The sequence below is a fragment of the Watersipora subatra genome, chromosome 4, assembly GCF_963576615.1.
Source record: "Watersipora subatra chromosome 4, tzWatSuba1.1, whole genome shotgun sequence".
Classification (NCBI taxonomy): Eukaryota; Metazoa; Bryozoa; class Gymnolaemata; order Cheilostomatida; family Watersiporidae; genus Watersipora; species Watersipora subatra.
In genome coordinates this window covers 40,319,544-40,340,377 of record NC_088711.1, presented here as the reverse complement: position 1 = coordinate 40,340,377, position 20,834 = coordinate 40,319,544, and the positions used below count along the sequence as shown (strand labels likewise).

Below are 20,834 nucleotides of genomic sequence, written 5' to 3'. Positions count from 1 at the left end.
CACGTGCAAATATGAAATAGCTGATCAAAGCATTAGCTCAACGTTAACTTTGCCATTTGTTATATGGCCAAGAAAGTAGTTCAAATGTAGTGTGATAAACCGTAAACACTATATAATGCTACATACGCTATAAAATGTCTGTATATAACATATACAGTATTGTGTGTACTTGATAATGCATATATGTTTCATGAAATAACTGTATATGTTGTATATTATGCTCTACATATACAATGCATACAGTATATAATGGGTGCATATGCTATAAGGACACTGTCTACACTATACTTTCTATACACTAGATAACGTATATATTTTCTATGAAATGGCTGTGTACACTATATACTGTATATACTATATAGTGGCTATACATACTACAGAATGATTATATACATTGTATACTGTGTCCACTATACTTATAATAGCTGTTCATATTAGTTTACTAACTATCTATATCAATATACTAATTACCCAGGAGTCACATATAAATTAGCCTATCAGCAATTTGTGTTGTTTTATCTCTAGCTAGTAGTTATTTGTTTAACATTAGCTATTTTCTTCACTCTGTTAAGCCAATTTTTTCCTGGTTTTTTTTAATTGGTGACATGTGTTATCATGCTGAAATCATTTACAGATAGTAGTCACCTAATATAAATAAGTGTATATTAAAACCATTAAATTTCAACCATTAAACCAAACTGCATCCATTGGTAGTTGAGTGGAGTGACTTACACCAGTGAACACACCATTACTGGTCTTTAACATCTGCAGCGTTTACCTTTCAAATGTGAGTTTTAAAAAATATAAGTTCTTATCTAAAATCTTTTGCAGTAAATTTATTTTGATGGCTAAACCTTCTGATCCTCAATACAACTACCAGATACCAGACAACAATTATTGCAATGCAAAAAATGTGTAAAATGCTCATTTGACAAAAACATTTCTCATTATGTTACAAATCTAAAACAAATCTTTCTGTCAGTTCACAAACACTGCATCTATCAGAAAAAATGAGACAGCAAAAATCTTCTCCTAACCCCAAGATTCAAGAAGCACTTTTTACTGACAATACTACAGTAGATCAATTATTGATACAATGATCACTCTTTTTTGTAATTAATTGGAATTTTCCAGCAAAAAGTGAAAAGCTGTAAAATAGAAACTAATTTTTAAAGTATGAGACATAATTTTAACACTGGAACAATTTAACTGCTTTTTAATCTTATAGTATTTATCTCATGAAATTCATAGATAATACGAAGATAAATTTAAGTTTCCCTGATTGACTTTCAGTTTATGTTTCAACTTCAGTTCCGCCTATTTTAAGTCAGAGAATGCCCTAGTAATGCATTAGTAAAGCATTAGTAATGCATTACTAAAGCATTAGTAATGTATTACTAATGCTTTAGTAATACTTTACTAATGCATTACTAATACTTTACTAATGAGTTTTAAGGCATTCTAGTAAGAACTTCATCTGCTTTGAAAACAGGAAGCTGTAATGACTGCTGTCATAATAGTGCTCCTCGGGAATCTCACGGGGCCAGAGTATGAGAGAGATTTATGTTCTTTTTATATTTTTGTTTTCTGTAACATTTCATTTTTGGCTACCTTTAAATTTTTTAGTTTTTTTTACTCTGCAAAGTACCGAAGCTCTGAAAGCTGAAGAGCGCAAAAGCTGTGGCAAGAGATGACTTCATTTAGTTCAAAATACTAAATTAGTCACGATCCTTGCTGATATCTCAAAAAGTTCTAATCAATGATATAATTTTACCAGCAAGATTTGTCTAAGGTTACTTATTTTATTCCTGACTCTCATCATTCATTAATGACACCCAGAGGCAGGTAGAAGTGCTCAAGATTGCGTGCCTCATGAATCAATAATTAATAATACTCACATATTTTACAAAGCTTCTTAAATTTTGAACCAATTTAGTTTTTTTCTTATGAAAATTGGCACGTACACTGTGTTAAAACTCGCTGTGTGTATTACAAAATTATTGCGTTTTACAACTTCCTCAAATTCTTGATGTAGGGTTTTCTGGCACCTGTCTCCGATAATTTTATTTATTGAATAATAATTTGTTTTTAAAGCTGGCCAGTTTATTTTGTTGGTTGTTTTCATAATATTTTAAGAAAATGAAATTGTTTCACAATGATTTATTGTTTAAAGTTTTGCTATACAAGCTAGTGTATTAAAAGAGCTCTTCTTTTCAACTTTCTAAAGACAAGCCATACTCTGTAAGGTTAGTTACATTAAATCAATTCATATAATCAACTGTTTCTTTTTATCAGAAATCTATTTTACCCTAGAAGCAATTTTGAAGTGTAAAAAATATATCATTTCATGAGTTTGATTAACTATTCTGACACTCAAATTATTGTTGTAGCAGTCAGACTTACACACTACTCGAACCAACATGAAGTTCTTGATAATCCTTGTTGCTCTCTGCCTTGCTCTCCACCAGACTACAGCAACTTTCTATGGAGGCAGAGGATTTGGGTAAGTAAATTACTTCTCTGACTTCATTTAGTAAGCTGACATGCTGACAGGCAGTCATGTGTGTAGTACTTACAATCATACAGAGTGAGATAATATGAGTTTGTTGTCGGAGAGGACAGAAATCCACTTTTAAAAACATTTGAGCATTTATCAAATGGTATAAATTAAGTATAAGCAAACAGAGTGATAAAGGTATATAGATTAAATATCAGAACAGAAATTGTTTGTAATGTTAGCAGCCCCCAAAATAGCTATTTTTGTAAAAAAAATAAAATTTAACGAACATAAGAATAAAAATGTAATTCTATTTTATAAAAATACATACCTACATTGATAGCATATGTAGATTTACCTTAATACTGTAACCTCAAAGGTATTTACATACCTCCACACATACATTTACACTTACTTGCACACATGTGTGTAAACTTACTTGCAAACATATACCCACACATATGTATACATATTAAGTATAAGTATAAATTCATCAAAATCTAAAAGTCATATTTTATGTTTTAGATACGGGTATAACCGATTTGGTTACAATCGATTCAGCGTCGGATACGGCGGATTTGGAGGTTACAGAAGATTTGGAGGAGGATTTAGAAGAGGATTTGGTGGTTTATGTAAGTATAATAATAGTATTATTATTATTGTCAGAAACATGCTCCAGTAGTATTCAATTATATCATAAGCCTTTGGTTCTTAGATAGGATCTGAGCTGACTATAAAACCAGTAAAATGAATGTGAAATCTAAATTCCTGACTAACAATAATAATATTTTTATATACATTGGTACTTTATGGCTTAGTTTAAACTAATGCAATAAAAGAAACTAGCTAAAACCTAGGATAAAATATTTCTCAATACTATACGTTCAACACTCTCAGATCTAAAACTAATTATAGAGAACAAAATTTTAAAAGTCTTTCTAAAAACCTAACTGCAAAGTTGATGTTAAATATCCTAACAGACAGTTTACTGTTTAACTTTTAAATAACATATTTGTTTCTATTTTAGACTAAAGAAGAAGGAGCTGCCCTGAAGTTGACTAGCGTCTAATTCCTTACCATTGATGGCATGTTTCTGTCATCAAAGAAACCTGCCGTTTTACCTGACACCATTTTGTATTATTCATCAAACACTAGAGTTTTTGTTTTTACAGCTGTTATTTGTTTGAAATATTAATTTCTTTGTTAATATTCTTGTTATTGTAAAATATAATTTGTCACAAAGATATTAATATTTATTCTTGATAAGATATGGCACTGTTACAGTTTATGACATGAGGCTGCTGTCATATTCAGACTAAATCAAATGCTCAGTTTGCTTTCACAGGAAATCACCAATTGCAAAGCAAACATTCCTGCATTAGATAAAATTCAACAAACGCTTTTGTCCTTTCTTTAAAAAGTTATCTTTGGAACACCTGGCAAATTGTTGGGCTATGTCGCCATAAGAATAATTTTAAAGTAGAATATCTATCACTGAAAGTATAAAAGTTTGCCATATTTTTGTCTTATTTTAAATGAAAGCAATTTCCTCTACACATTCATGTTACATGTACAGGGAACTAGAAAAACGTGGTATTACCAGCTTGTATGTCTGCATTACATGCCATAGTCTTGAATCCAAAAATATTTTTTTAAAGATTTTTCTTAAGAACCTACCTCTGTTACTCATTATCATCAAACCACCAACGTAGTCCAAAGTAGTTTTTATCGTTATTATTATTTTTGATAGAAGTGTCTGAGAGCAACAAGACTGTTGCTGAGAAACTTGATGGCAAGTTCTTAGACAAAACTGGTTAAAAAGTTTTGTGAGCTGATGGTTTGAGGTTTTCGAACATGTTGATGACAATATCAAAACTGTTAGAGAAAGGTAACTCCAGGTGAACTCACAATATACAAATGAACCAAAAAAAAATCTGTAGCAATTAGGCAAAGCTATAAGGAAAGAGAAGATTAATGCCAGTTAATGCTTTAATTAAATATAAAATGCATACATGCCTTTAATCGTTAGTACATAATGTCAGAAGCTCTAAAAATTAGAAATTTTTGCAGATAGGTTATGCTTGTCTTTTTCTAGCAGTATAAAAATCTCTTCAGTATAATAAAAAACAAAAATGTATGATTGGAAAATTTTGAATTTTAATACTTCAAAAAGTTGTTTTTTTAAAATTGTTGCAAAATGTTGTTTAATTATTGCTGCTTGTAAAAATACTTCTGCAGTTTTTTAAGAAAAGGCATCTGAGACAAGTTTTAAGATTTTTGGCATTTGTTTTTTATGCCAGTCTTCAAAAAACAGGAAAGTCCCATAAGATGAATAAGACTAGGTGTTATAACTAGTTCTAGAACACTCCTTTTCTTGCATGGTCAGTGAGTATGTACACACGCACTAGCTTTATGTTATTAGTACAAATGTGCCAGCGTTATCTAATCACTTCTATGTGGTAGCTTTATTATGCATTACTATTATATAACTCTCATGTTGAACATTTAAAGTACAGTTCACTATTGTCACTAATTATATGAAATACAGGTGCAATGAAAAACTTAACACTTGGCAAAAGCTATTATTTGATTTGTGAGTCACTTGTCCTGTCATTACTTGTGTCAATATGTGTTCTTACTTGTCATATGCTGTCAGTAATAGGATAATTTTAATTTTACAAGTCATGTTGCTGGCATTACAGCATAAATTGGAACCTTTTGAAACATCTGGCAAGATCAATTCTAATTTAATAAAAAATCTTTTTTGTTAGTTAAAATTTTTCAATTCAATTTTAAAGCAAAATGGCTCAACAATTATATTTTTTAGATCTAAGGAGAATTTTAGACTGTCTATTTTAGATTCTTTTTGGGTACAAATGCAAAATTCCTGTTGTTGAAGTGGGCATGCTATGAGTAATCACTGATAGCTACATATACCCTCAACCTTAGACTTATCGTGTCTACACAGGTAACCAACAATAAGCAATTGACTCTTTCATTACTCTATGAAATAGAGGATCACTCACTAATAAATCGAATAACATCAATTTTAGCATTCACCAAATACATCTGCTGCATAAAACATTTTTATAGACTTGACCTCATTGATTAAAGTTACTAAAGATTTCTCACATATCCTTCTGTCTCTATTTTAAAATTGTTGAACTGACCTGCTCATTTCAGCTGATCCATCTGCTCAGTAAAATCAATGAATGTAGAAACAATTTGTTATAAAAGTTCAGACTAGTAATATACATCCTTAGTTATGTTTAGTTGATTGACTTTGCAACAAATTGCAATGGCATCTACTAAAGCAGTACTTAAATTACTATATATATAATCTTATGAATTCTCATATAAAGACATTTTTGCATATATCAAACTTACTTTTTTTGTTGTGCAATGTCTTCATGTGTGAATATGTCAGAAAAAATAGGCTTTGCAACTAAAATCTAAAGTATTGGATAAAATTATATATTATGTCTATTATGCAAATAAAATGTGTTCAAGAAGCAATTTTTTGTAGCAAAAGGATTCTTCATTTGATTACTTTATATATCTATTATAAAACATTTACAAATGTGAAAATTAAACTGTACTAAAATTGCATTTCTTGCATTCTATCTCATGCCGGAAAAAACTCATTTTGTGTGAAAACTTTCAAAGTATTAAGGACACAATATTTTATTACATGCTAGAAAAAACATCTGTTTTTGCTAGAACACAGATGTAAGCTGCAGAGACTGGCATAGTTGCCTGTAGATTTCATAGGCTAGCATTGTTAACATTTGCATTTGTAGTTCTTGTGCGCTGCATGCTAGATAAGCTTCTTGTTTGGTATTGATTATTATCCAGGCTTAATAGGTTAGTGTTCTATACTCAAACCAAACAAATCAAGATGAGACAAGCTAGTCTGTAGTCTTTTCATCAAACAACTAAGAAATAATCAATATCACATTCATAAAATGAAAAAAGATGTTCACGTGTGAACTTTGTGTTGTAATACTCAAATGTTTATCATAAATCTCAACTGATCCAAGGTTCTAAAGCGCTGTTTAGATTTTTTTTTCATCATATTACTTTGCTTTTTGACTCGATCTCAGCAAATACCGTCACAACAAAAACATTGTTACTGACATTCCAGTTTGTAATTGTAGTGTCAACTTGATTGATAGCAATGAAGCAGCTCCTATATTTTATTTTTTATTGATTGATGATGAATTTGTTAGTTTTATTTCATTGAAAATAAAACTCTAATTTGCTCCTTTCGTACAATTCCTTTACAATGTTATAGTATCTTTTTATCTCTCGGACTCATGAGCAGTAGAAAGAGGGTAAAAACCTGTCAAAACTTGGTTTCTGAGTTTTACTTTCAAGTTTCTGAAGGAGCCAGAGTACAACACAAGAGCAAAGGCTAAATTATTTTTGAGAAGTACTTTCTACCAAGTTTTTAAAATTGTTTTTAGTGCTTGATCAGGCCCAATACTTGAGTCATCATTTGTAGTTTATGATGATATACTGCTCAGTATAGTTTGAACAGTGAATAGAAACATCTGCTCATCAGTCTTGTGGCATTCTTCTAGATTAATAATTTTAATTTTATTCAAACTAAAATAGGCCTAAGCTTTCACATACAACCTTTATTTGATGAAAAAGATATATTTCTACCCATGGAGTGGGTAATCATCAACATCAACTTATTGTCTCTAACCTGTTTATGCTGTTAGCTGCAGCACAAACTACAAATTTGCTACAACTACGTGATGTACTTTGATTCCTCTTGAAAATGATGGTTCACATGATTCACATGCTCCTTGAAGAGCATAAGGTTTTAAATACACCACCAGTATAGTTTAGCAGAGTAGTAACAGTTTTTACAGTGGTGCTGTGTTTTCAGGTATTGCTGGTGATGAAACCACCAATGTCGTTGAAATGTATGAATTGTTTTATCTGTAGCACATTACCTCAGAAATGCAGCCACTACTTCAGCAGGTGCCAGATGCACTTAGTGGCTGCATTTTCAATGATGATAATGTTACTAGAAATGTCAAACTGAACTCATAATGTTGAGCTGTTGAGATGTTTTCTTTTCATTTTAGAGCATCTATGGCATGTTATGCAGATAAACATGAAAGAGCTGATCAGAGCATTAGCTCAACCCTAACTTTGCCAGTTGTTATGTGGCCAATAAGCTACAACTGTAACATGATCAACCATATACATTATACAATGCTAAATACGCTAAAATTGTCTGTATATAACATATACTGTATGCACTTGATAATGCATATATGTTTTATGAAATAACTGTATATGTTGTATACTATGCACCATATAATGCATACAGCATATAATGAGTGCATATGCTACAGTATAAGGCAACTGTCTACACTATACTTTCTATGCAATAGATAATGTATATATGTTCTATGAAATGGCTGTGTACACTATATAATGTATGCACTATATAATGGATGTACATACTGCAGAATGATTATATACATTGTATACTGCGTCCACTATACTTCTACTAGCTGTTGCTATTAATTTACTAACTACCTATATCAAAGTACTGATCATCCAGGTGTCACATAAACTACCCTATCTTCAATTTGTGTTGTTTTATCTCTAGCTAGTAATGATCTGTTTAATGTTAGCTATTTTGTCACTCTGCTAGTTTTATCTTTGTTTTTGAATGTTTTTAAATTGGTGACACGCAGTATAATGCTTAAGTCATTTACAGATAGTAGTCACCTAAGATAAATAAGTGTTTATTAAAACCATTAAAATGAAACCATAAACCAAACTGCATCCATTGATAGATGAGTGGAGTGACTTACATCAGTGAACACACCATTGCTGGTTTTTAATATCTGCGCGTTTACCTTTAAAATTGTGAGTTGGTCTTAAAAAATATATGTTCTTATCTAAAATATTTTTTGACTTTATCTTGATAACTAAACCATCTGATCCTCAATACAACTACCCGATACCAGACAACAGTTATTGCAATTTACAAAATGTGTAAAATGCTCATTTGACAAAAACATTTCTCATTATGTTATCAATCTAAAATGAATTCTTCTGTCAGTTTACAGACACTGCATCTATCAGAAATACTGAAACAGCAAAAATCTTCTCCTAACCCTAAGATTCAAGAAACACTTGTTTACTGTCGATACTCCAGTAGATCAATTATTGATTAAGTGATCTCTTTTTTTTAATTAATTTGGATTGATTTATTTCAGCAAAAAGTGGAAAAAATGTAAAATAGAAACTAATTTTTAAAGTATGAGTCATAATTTTAACACCATAGTATTTAAATCTTTTTCTAAACTTATGGTATTTATAACATGCATTTCATAGATAATGAAAAGATGAACTTGGGTTTTATCATTTGACTTTGAGTGAATATTTCAACTTTAGTTCTACTTATTTTAAGTCAGAGAATGCCTTAGTATGCATTAGTAATGCATTGCCAATGCATTACTAATGCATTAGCAATGCCTTAGTAATGCATTGCTAGCGCATACTAAGGCATTATCTGACTTAAAATAGGTGGAACTGAAGTTGAAATACAAACTGAAAGTCAATCAAAGATTTGAACGCATTAGAATGCATTAGTAATGCATTACTAATGCATTAGTAATGCATTACTAATGCATTAGTAATGCATTACTAATGCATTAGTAATGCATTTATATCCTTTTTGTATTTTAGTTTTCTTTAATTTATCATTTTAACTAACTTCAAATTCTTCAGTTTTTTTAGTCTGCAAAGTACTAGAGCCCCAAAAGCTGAAAAGAACAAAGGCTGTGGCAAGGGATCACTGTGTTTAGATCAAAATACTGAATTAGTCATGAGTCTGGCTGATAACTCAAAAAGTTCTAATCAGTGATATAATTTTACCAGTATGATTTGTCAAAGAGTACTCATTTTATTCCTGACAGTCATTAGCAATCAATGACACCCTGAGGCAGGTAACAGTGTTCAAGAGCGCGTGCCTCATGAATCAATAATTAATAATAATCACATTTTTTAGAAAAGCTTCTTAACTTTTGAGCCAATTTAGCTTTTTCTCGTGAAAATTGGCACGTACACTGTGTTAAAACTTGTGTGTATTACAAAATTATTGCGTTTCACAACTTCCTCAAATTCTTGATGTAGGGTTTACTGACACCTGTCTCCGATAATTTTATTTATTGAATAATAATTTATCTTTAAAGCTGGCTAGTTTATTGCATTGGTTGTTTTTATAATATTTTAAGAAAACAAAATTATTTCGTAATGATTAATTGTTTAAAGTTTTGCTATATAAGCTAGTCTATTAAAAGAGATCTTCATTTCAACTTGCTAAACACAAGCCATACTCTGTAAGGTTAGTGACATTAAATCAATTCATATAATCAGTTCATATAATCAACTGTTTCTTTTTATCAGAAATCTATTTTACTTTAGAACCATTTTTGAAGTGTAAAAAATACATCATTTCGTGAGTTTGATTAACTATTCTGACACTCAAATTATTTTTTGTAGCAGTCAAACTTACACACTACTCGAACCAACATGAAGTTCTTGGTAATCCTTGTTGCTCTCTGCCTTGCTCTCCACCAGACTACAGCCACTTTCTATGGCGGCAGAGGATTTGGGTAAGTGCATTATTACTCTTTTAAGTATTATTTGTAAAATAGTAGCCAATTATTCTTAACACGAGTCAAGTACAGCATGCGGCAGATACAGAAGCATATTCGCTAGCTTAGACTTGTATTATTAAAGTATTTGTGAGAAATCATATTGTATTATGTTAGAAACTGATTTATATACTGCCAGCTTTTCTGGTATACACTTTATGATGTGAAATGCATGCAAAACCACTTAAAAATTGTTTTCACTTTTTGAGTGCTTGATAAATATTTCAATGAATTGTAATTGGAAAAATCTTTGTTAGATTTCAAACAATTCCCTTTTGAAGTAGCCTAGACTGCGGTCAAAACCAAGACCTAACAAAACTCATCGCTATACAGAGTGAGAGAATATATATTCTATGTCAAGAACAGGAAGCAGTTTTTAAACAAGTATTTTTAGCATTTATTAAATGATATACATGTTTGCAATATTTGTAGAAAGCATTGCAAAACTAAAAAGTATAACTTTTAAGTAAAACAACAAAATTTATGAGAAAAAAACCATCGTTGTCAAACATTTTAAAAAATTTTAATTTCAAAATTTTTTGAAAAACATTATTGTTAAACAACACACCAAAAATACAATTATGATGTAGATCTGATTTCACTAACTGGTTTTTACTGTGACATATTGGGTCACATGTACGTACATATATATCTTTACTTACAATCAAAGTTGTACACTTACTTGCACACTTATCTATGCGCTTGTCTTCACACATGTTCATTCATAAGCACATTATTTCTAAATATTGTAGAAATATTATCATGACTGTAGACTGTGTCTATATAAATTTTATAGATATGGGTATAACCGATTTGGCTACAACCGCTTCAGAGTTGGATACGGAGGATTTGGAGGTTACAGAAGATTTGGAGGAGGATTTGGAAGAGGATTCGGTGGTTTGTGTAAGTGTAAATACCATTGTAGTATGTACTCCATAAATACACAACTTTCTTACTACAAGTGTAAGAGATTTAAATAGAAAATGGTTGCTGAAACCTGTGGTGATCAATTAGCCAATCATCTTAGAGAAGACAAACTTTTTATAACCAAATTGGTTCAAGTTATAGAACGCTTATATTTATTGCAATACGAAGCGTTTGGAAAGTTTGCAAAAAGTTTTTGAAGCTGTTTGTGGTGCAAAGGTTTTACAGAAGGTATGAAACCTGTTCGTACACGTTTTGAGTACTTGATAGGTATTTGACCACTAAACAAAATTATATTTGTTCTTACAGATTAAAAGAATCCCAAAAGAAGAAACTCTACACCTGATGCTTGGTTTTCATCAGAAGAAAAGATTTATTTAGTTGTTACTTTCCCATTATTTTATTTTTATAGCTTGTTCCTTATAACATTTATTACTGTTCAAATCATTGTTGTCATTAAATAAAGTTTATTATCATAAACTTTAGTGTTTACCTTTAGCAAATCTCGGCTTACATGATGGTGCGGATATCATTCAATTTTTTTTAAAAACATTCTTCTGTTACCTGAAAGCAATCAAATATTGTAGTTCCTTCTTTTGTAAAATATATCCTAAAATATTTGGCAATTCTTGTGTTTACGCATAAACTTTAATGGTTTCATAACAATATTTTCCTTAATTGAAGTTTCACTCTAAAATAAGACAACTTACAGTGCACAAGTTGCAAATTACTAATTTATAGCCTTAAATCTTAAGAGAGGTTGTTTGTAAATATTTTTTAAGATTCTACTAATGTTGTGGTGGAGTAGCATGGGAATTATCTTTTTGGCACAAGTATCTTACATTAGCAAAATTGCTGCCAGATAAAATTTGGGGTGACAGTGAAATCTGAGTCTAGATACATTCAATAATTACTGAAGCTTTCCTGATGAAACTGCATCAATTAATGAGACAACATTGTTGACAGCGGTTGGCAAAGGAGACTTAAGCTAAAGTTCAAATAGGTTATCTGAACAGTAAAAATTTATTATCCAACGAAAAAGTAACCAATTTTTGTCAATGGCTTTGATCAGATACACTCTGAACCTTTTGAGCTCACTCAGGAAGCTGCTACAGACTCAGACAAATTTCTCTTTGCGCACTTTTGTCTCTAACAGAAAGTAAGTGTTTAACTCCTTTAAGAACTCAGAATAAAAGTTGTCAACACATACTCAGCTACTAAGGCGAGCGTAGATAAATCTAAAGTTAAGATTTTTATGCGATTTATTGAGCCATCAATATACATACTTGCATCAATTATAAGCCGTTATTTTTTACTGCCTTCCAACAAAATACCAGAATAATAATAATAATCACATCCAAAATTTAGTGGCGAGATTTTGGCACAGTTACCTTAAGGGTAAGTTTCAATTTGCGCAGCACATTGACCTTTTAACCTTAACAACTAGAGTCAAACTAGGTTCGATACAATTTAGTGCAAGTACACTAGAGAACATGCAGGATCTATTGATGGGTCAACAGTTTTACAGTTCTCACACTTGAGTGTGTCAAAAACATTAATGATGGATTCCTGCTTCACTCTGCAAACGAAACAGGAGAACTCATGACCTGTATCAATTATAAGAACATAAATAACCATGTGTTCGAAACATTCAAACAATTAGGAAAGGTTTTCTCTCCTAAAACTTCCTACAGCTCATTTGGCATATAACTACATTAACAGTTTCCTACAAATCTTGTTAACAGTTTTAATTTTTCTTCCATTTTATTTGGTCAAACTATCAAACCTTAACATAAAGTTGTTTTTTTCTTATTCAGTTTACTAAACTGATGCTCTAATCAACTAAGCTAATAGCCCACCTTCCTGAAGCTTCACAATAATTGTGCCAATCAGAGAATACAGATTATTTTGTGACAGAAAAGACAAACAGAAGGATGAACAGAATAATATATCTATTATTAATAATATATATATTATTAATAATATATAATATTAGTATAATATATAATAATAACAATATAGCCTAATATATATTCAAATATATTATTAATACATAATCTATAATATTCTTACACTAATATATGTAATAGTATAAACTTTTTAGATTGTATGGACGAGCAAAATACAGTTTACTATTATTAAAATCATTTATTCAACATACGATAGTTACAACATGCTGAGCAGATATCAAAGCAAATTATTGTAAAACATCTATTTGAACGCCACTTTGACATTCTTTGATTTTTATGAACTCCTTATATAGCAAGTGATCAGTAGAAAAGCGTTCACAAAATGCAGCTAATAATGACTTGAGTACATCAACAACAGTTAATTAATTCATTGTTTCGATCAGTATCGAAGTCCATTTTCCAACTCCAGAGTTTTACGGTCTTTTCTTTAAAACTTTGAAAGTAGCTCCTTAAAAATAACTATCAATTGAATCAGGCTAACAGAGGCTCCTTGTTTAATGCTGACTTGATACTTCAACATATATAAAAGACGGTTTAGCAGTTACAATAGAAACTGTACTACATGTTGAGACTAAAACTTGTGCTCAGCACATTTAGCCTGCAATCTGTACACGGGGCTAAAAGTTCCTCATTGTTTGCTCAAAAATTATTCTGAATACCGACGCGTAACAGTTTTGCTTTGCTAAAAAACTTGTTCGGATGCTATTATTGACTAGTTCAGCAGGGCAGAGAAAGAGTTGAGGTCAGAAAACACTGTGAATGGTTTTAAATAGCCAGAATAAAGCAAAATGGGTTCAAACAAAAGCCACAATCAAGACATAACTGACCAAGCAAACAATGCTAATATTTTTGTTTTAAAAATGTTAATTTTTGTTTCTGGGTGTATTTTTGATATGGTTTGTTTATTTCACTTATTCTTGAATACATATTTGTAGCATTTGATAGATTATTATTATATAATTTATAAAGTTGCAAGCTTATAGCATATAATTTGATAGCATCATAGTCGTTATCTAAACACCACGGCTTACAATGGATCGACTGTCATAACTTCTCTTCTATTGCTCATGAAGAGCCTGTTTTGGCTGGAAGCTGTAGCAATCATATCAATGAATGCAATGAGCTTTTATGCATCATTATAAAATATAGTGTAGATACAAAATAAAAATGGTTTTTAAAGGTAGAATGAAATGAAAAATTGAAAGCGTCAACAAATTGCAACACAGGCTATAAGATCATCATAGGTTAATTGCAAGCATCATATATCAACTGGTATAAAGATATTTTTCAGTTTAATAATGCATATTTATAGATTTACAACAAAATGGAAGGAAGTCATAGCAGATTTTTACATCTATAAGGCTTAATGTCACTCGACTCAAAGGAGAGTGCAAAATATAGGCAACAAGCATTCGTAAAATGGTTAAAATCTCAAAATTCTGATGAGTTATTCAAAAAATACAACGCCATCCTTTATTTGAATGTCACTTTCAATAAAATGCCACTATAGGAAAAGAGTTGAAAAATAGAGCAACATGGCATTCAAACGGAGGTTTCGCAGCAAATTCCTGTGCTAGTTGACCAGTTCATATCTTTGTTGTGGAACTTTACCACAGTCCCACAACTCATCCTTGACACTAAAATATGATCCAATTAATTGTTTGCTATGCTTCATCCATGCGTTATCAAATCTTCTATAAAAATATTTTGCATTTGTAACTGTTACTTATTTAAGACTTAGAAAAACCCATACTGAATGAATAATGACTTCGAAATGCCAAAACCAGAATGAAAATATGCCAATTCAGCATTTTTCCGTGGCCAGTTCACAGAAGCCTGAAAACGTGATTATTGCCTAAGTGAGATTAAAAGCAGGTAAAGTATCTCACCAGCATTGGTGTTATGCCAATTTAAGATTAGTGATTTCAAATGGGCATTAGGCCTATGTGAAATTTGACCATCCGCATTGTTGTGGTTACCGTGCAGTCGGGGATGCAGCAATGAAAAGGCTATATGAATAAAGTACCCACATCGTATGTTAGCTGCATACTCTATATTGCTACTAGATACACACAGGCCATATACATCACAGATTTACTGTAGCCATTGTATAAAATACTAGCTTTAGATGTTGTATACTGACTGCATAAAGTAAACACTGGCTATATACACAAAGTATACTGACTTTATACATCACATGCTGAAGTGGTGTACCGTAATTTGACTGTTCATATTATGTATTGATTTTATACACAATATACTGTATGCATGTACTATATATTAGCTGTACACACAATATAGTGGTTTTAAACACTATATATTGATTACACATAGCAAAGTGGTTGTAAACAGTAAATCATAAAAAGTGGCCTGTATCTTGCATGTTGACATTGTGACCTATATACTGATTATAAATATTATGAGTTTGTTCTAAGCACTACACCTTGTCTTTACACACTGTGTGCCAATTTTATCTGCCTTGTTTTACTGTTGTATGCCATATTTAGTTTGTTTTTACATTATTCTAAGTTCATATGTGGCATAAAACTAATAATGATTGCTATATACTGACTATATAACTACATACTGACTCTAAACACTATAATCTAAATTTATACACTATATACTTACTTTACACCGGATATAGAAATTTTATATATACTTTTTATACTTTATTTATAGTGCTAACATTTTGGTCACATATATCCATAATTGTAAAAACTAAAGTAAACAAGAATGAAATCAATTTATAAGTGCCTTATTCACAGGAGGTATGTATCTGTATAAGGCATGATCAAAAATGTCTCCTAAAATATTCAACAATGGTCAATGTAAATAGGCTTTTGCTCAAAAAAAACCTTTTTCAGGCAGCAGGTGTGTTTACTGACTACTAAAATTGACGTAAAACAGATTTATTGGAGAATTATTCTCTATTCCATAGAGTAAAGACAGCAGCAATTGCTTTGTTTGGTATACCTGTGTGTAGAAGATAATTCCAGGTTGAGTATATGTTGACATCAATGATTACTCATAGCATACTCTCTTCAATAACATAAAATTCACCTTCGTACTGCATGCAAAGTAATATGCATGCAATATTCCAAAACACTACTGAGACGCCAAAAGTACATTTCATGAACAATCGCTTTAAAATTCAATTTTAAGTTGTTAGCTGAAAAAAGCTTTATACTAAATTAGGCTTCACCTTGGTAGCTGTTTAAAAAGTTCCATTCCTTAAGTAGTGTCAGAAATATGACATGTAAAATTAGGATTATCTTAACAATGACAGCATATAACAGGTAATGACACTCACGGCTTTGTGGCTCATAAATGGATGATTAGCAATTGCCTAGTCTTATTTCTACGAATGCATTTTTTAGTTTTGAAGACTGACATGAACAAACAAGTGCCAGTGCTCGAGCATATATTATTTCTTATGTCCTCAGTTTATGAGAGTCCTAATATAGCAAGCATTGGCATGCGTCTAGAATGGTTTTATTTATGAGCTATTGAATGTTTTTTTAACTACTCTCTAGTTTATTTTATAAAATGTTTCTATGGAATTTTCCAGCAAATAAATGTGTTTCATGATGATTGATTGTCTGAAGTTTTGCTATATAAGAGAATTGTTTTGTCAGAGCTCTTCAGTTGAACTCAAAAAGCAGTCAGACAACAGACACGCTGTAGGTTAATTAACATTAAGATATTAAATATGATTTGTTCTAGAACGATTTTTAGGTTTTATATTTTGTTCATAGTATGTAAGCATAATTTGCCATTTCTTTAAAAAGTTTGGCAAAATATTATTGATCACAATTATTCCTTAAGAGAGAATTAGTTTGTTATTCTATATAAATCTTTCTTTTCAGACTTCAAGCTCACAAGATACTTAAATCAGCATGAAGGTCTTGGTAATTCTGATCGCTCTCTTCCTTGCTCTTTGTCAGATGGCAGCAGGTTTATATGGAGGCGTAGGATTTGGTCCTTTTGGGTAGGTTCATCATCTTTCTGTATATACATTTCTGATATTTCTGGTAAAGCTTAATTCAGCCAGAGATTAGCTGCTTTCAATATGTGTAGCGTATAGAGTACAGATATGGAGTATTAGTTACAGACTATAAAATGGCAATTCTTTTGTAAACAAATCTTCTTGCAAAAAGAGAACCAAAAAATCAGGAGAACTTTCAAATCTAAAGCTGCGTTTTAGTTCACATCCTGCTTATTGTTGTGTAATCTGTTTCAAATGTTAAAAACTTATTGTATCTGTAGAGAAAGTGTTTTTGCACAAAATAATGTAATTCAACGTAATTTGCAATTGTGCAATTTATATGGTAGCAATTTAAAGTTCTATGGCAAATTATCATTTATATGGTTGTGTATAAATATGATATATCTATATAGTTAACATGCCCAGCTACATGACAGTATAGAATGTAGAGTAAAATATAGATCATAGAGTATACTAAGAGTATAGAGGGCATGTAATATACAAAAAACTTTTACTTGTTATAACTTCTGTAGAGTCTTACGAATGATATGCAGAGAAGCATACCTACATGTAAGTGCATGGTTTAATAAAGCAAAGAGATTCGTCGGTAAAGCTAGTTAATTTTTAAACCTCTCTCTCTTGTCTTTGAAAATTGTGATTTCAAGAGGTTTTTGATAAAATTTGACTTACCCAGCTCATCAAGTTCATGATTATAGTATATGTTTGATTTTGTAGAATTATTCTGTCTTAATTTTTCATCTTAGGTCATACACCCATACCTTTACACCTCATACATATTTGCACTCTCATGCTGACATGTTATCTGTAAATATGATAATGCTAGTACTATTATTGTGAAATTAAATACTACATCTAATTATTTTAGATTGGGAAATGCCCGACTTGCTTACAATCGATTCAGACTTAGATACGGAGGACTTGGAGGTTTTGGAAGATTTGGAGGGAGATTTGCTAATTACTACTGTAAGTATAGATACTTATGATTACTTATGTACTCTAAATAGATATATAGCTAGATAAGTAGATGCCTAGATGGATGGACGGATAAATAGAAAAATAGATAGGTAGCTAGATAAATAAATGGATAAATAGATAGAGAGATAAATAGATAGATAGCGAGATAGACAGATAGATAGATATATATATATATATATATATAGATAGATAGATAAATGGATAAATAGATAAATATATAGATAGATAAATATATAGATAGATAAATAGATAGCTAGATAGATAAATAGATAGATAGACAGATAGATAGATAAATAGATAGATAGATAAATATATAGATAGATAAATTGATAGATAAATAGATAGATAGATAGATAAATTTATAGATAGATAAATAGATAGATAGATAAATAGATAGATAGATAAATATATAGATAGATAAATAGATAGATAGATAAATAGATAGATAGACAGATAGATAGATAGATAGATAGATAGATGGATAGATAAATAGATAGATAGATGAATATATAGATAGATAAATAGATAGATAGATAAATAGATAGATAGACAGATAGATAGATAGATTGATAGATAGATAAATAGATAGATAGACAGATAGATAGATAGTGAGATAGAGAGATAGAGAGATAGAGAGGTAGAGAGATAAAGAGATAGAGAGGTAGAGAGATAGAGAGATAGAGAGACAGAAAGATGGAGAGATGGAGAGATAGAGAGATAGAGAGATAGAGAGATAGAGAGATAGAGAGATAGAGAGAAAAAGAGATATAGAGGTAGAGAGATAGAGAGATAGAAAGATGGAGAGATGGAGAGATAGAGAGATAGAGAGATAGAGAGATAGAGAGCTAGAGAGATAGAGAGATAGAGAGATAGAGAGATAGAGAGATAGAGAGATAGAGAGGTAGAGAGATAGAGAGATAGAGAGATAAAGAGATAGAGAGGTAGAGAGATAAAGAGATAGAGAGGTAGAGAGATAAAGAGGTAGAGAGGTAGAGAGATAAAGAGATAGAGGGGTAGAGAGATAGAGAGATAGAGAGATAGAGAGATAGAGAGAAAGAGAGATAGAGAGATAGAGAGAGAGATAGAGAGATAGAGAGATAGAGAAGTAGAGAGAGAGATAGAGAGATAGAGAGATAGAGAGAGATAGAGAGATAGAGAGATAGAGAGAGAGATAGATAAATATATAGATAGATAAATAGATAGATAGATAAATAGACAGATAGATAAATAGATAGATAGATAGATAAATACATAGATACATAGATACATAGATAGATAGATTGATAGATAGATAGATAGATAGGTACATACATACATGTAAATAGATAAATATATAAATATTAACTTCATTTACGCTGCTCAACATTGTTTACAAAAAGTTAGATCATGATACAAAAAGCGAAAACCAAAAACCGTAAAGTAATTTATGTGTACTGAAAGAAAAAGCTCATTTTGCGTAACACTGTTCTATAATGTAAATCGGCAAGGTGTTTGTGTCTGGTATAAGGCATCAAGTTTTTTTAGAAAAGTAGTAATGTAACAGATAATCAGGTAGATTAAACATTTGATTGGAGTTATTAAAAATTTTTAATTGTATTCAAATTTATTTAATACTCGTTTAGGATACAACATATTCATAGATTTGCTCAAGCAATTGCAACAAGACATAACAGTCGAAACTCGTGGTTAGTAATCAACCAATCAGCTTCAACGAGACAAACTTTTTCAAATCAAGCGTGTTCAACAAACTTTAAATTTTAATATTTCTTCCAATACAAAGGATTTGTAAAGTCTGCCAAACCCAACAGGACAGTTGCTGTCAGACACCTTTGCAGATGGCATCAAAATGGGATCGTTAAGAAATATATATTCTTCTGTTGTAGACTAACAGAAAAAGAAGTAAATTACGACCAAAAATTCCTTCAACGCTGACCTCTGATGCCATTCATCATCACCACTATCATTATAAATAGTCATGTACTTAGTAATACTTTGTGTTAACTAGAAAACACTATCATGTTCATTTTTGACAGTTTTTGTAAATATTGCAATAAATGCTACTTTTCTTGTTATTATAAAAATATAATTTGTTAACAAAAATAATCTCCTTTTGCACATTCATATTTTACAAGACATGAGCTCACACTAACTCAAATTGACACAAACACATAAAATTGAACAAATAATGGGCGATTACGTTATGTAATTAAAATTATGTAATGCTCGACACAGCAGAACAAAAAACAATGCAGAGCATAGTCAAGTTTAAAACATAAGTGACCATAAATAGTAGTATTCATTCTGAATAAGGTTTAGTTTTCGCTGTTCGGTACAGCTCAGTAAACTTTGGCCATACTTACACTATTTCAAACTCTCTGTTGACTTTTACAGATACTTAGTAATTATATAGAATGAATTCCTGTATTAGTTTAAATGTTAAAGTTAATTTCATCATATTTTTAAAAAGATAGATTTAAGGCCTAGCAACTTCCTATATTAATGCCCATAGCCCTTATTTTATCACTAGTTTAATAATATTATTATTAATTATATAATAATATTAATAGTTGAATTACAAAATTATGTTGTGACAAACTTAAGTTATTGGTCACTGTTTATACACAGCACATGTTATTCACTAGCTTTGCTACAGCAGGTTACACGGTCATATCACAGATCATAGTCTCACATATAAACTTACAGTTTTAACTATCTTTGACGTATGCGCCACTGTTGGGCATCATTGTTGAGGGAGAAGCGTCTTTTGG

At 30.8% G+C, this 20,834-nt stretch overlaps 3 long non-coding RNA genes across 9 annotated transcripts; all 3 read left to right on the top strand.

Annotated features, from left to right (window-relative positions):
* Window positions 1-2,221: 2,221 nt before the first annotated feature.
* On the top strand, window positions 2,222-3,743 carry LOC137394816 (uncharacterized). Of its 3 annotated transcripts, none has more exons than XR_010978378.1 (4): window positions 2,222-2,241; window positions 2,391-2,503; window positions 3,023-3,133; window positions 3,532-3,743. It is a non-coding gene; the product is annotated as an uncharacterized lncRNA (long non-coding RNA). The 3 variants fall into 3 exon arrangements; XR_010978380.1 differs by having other exon boundaries at window positions 2,224-2,241; window positions 2,394-2,503; XR_010978379.1 differs by having other exon boundaries at window positions 2,226-2,246.
* Window positions 3,744-9,830: 6,087 nt separating this feature from the next.
* LOC137394560 (uncharacterized) lies at window positions 9,831-11,559 on the top strand. 4 transcript variants are annotated; one of them, XR_010978332.1, is made up of 4 exons: window positions 9,831-9,870; window positions 10,034-10,146; window positions 10,985-11,091; window positions 11,422-11,559. It is a non-coding gene; the product is annotated as an uncharacterized lncRNA (long non-coding RNA). The 4 variants fall into 4 exon arrangements; XR_010978333.1 differs by having other exon boundaries at window positions 9,841-9,875; XR_010978335.1 differs by having other exon boundaries at window positions 9,857-9,870; window positions 10,037-10,146.
* Window positions 11,560-16,737: 5,178 nt separating this feature from the next.
* LOC137394916 (uncharacterized) lies at window positions 16,738-20,169 on the top strand. Of its 2 annotated transcripts, none has more exons than XR_010978407.1 (4): window positions 16,738-16,765; window positions 16,952-17,073; window positions 17,957-18,054; window positions 19,950-20,169. It is a non-coding gene; the product is annotated as an uncharacterized lncRNA (long non-coding RNA). The 2 variants fall into 2 exon arrangements; XR_010978408.1 differs by having other exon boundaries at window positions 16,741-16,769.
* The last annotated feature ends 665 nt before the right edge of the window (window positions 20,170-20,834 follow it).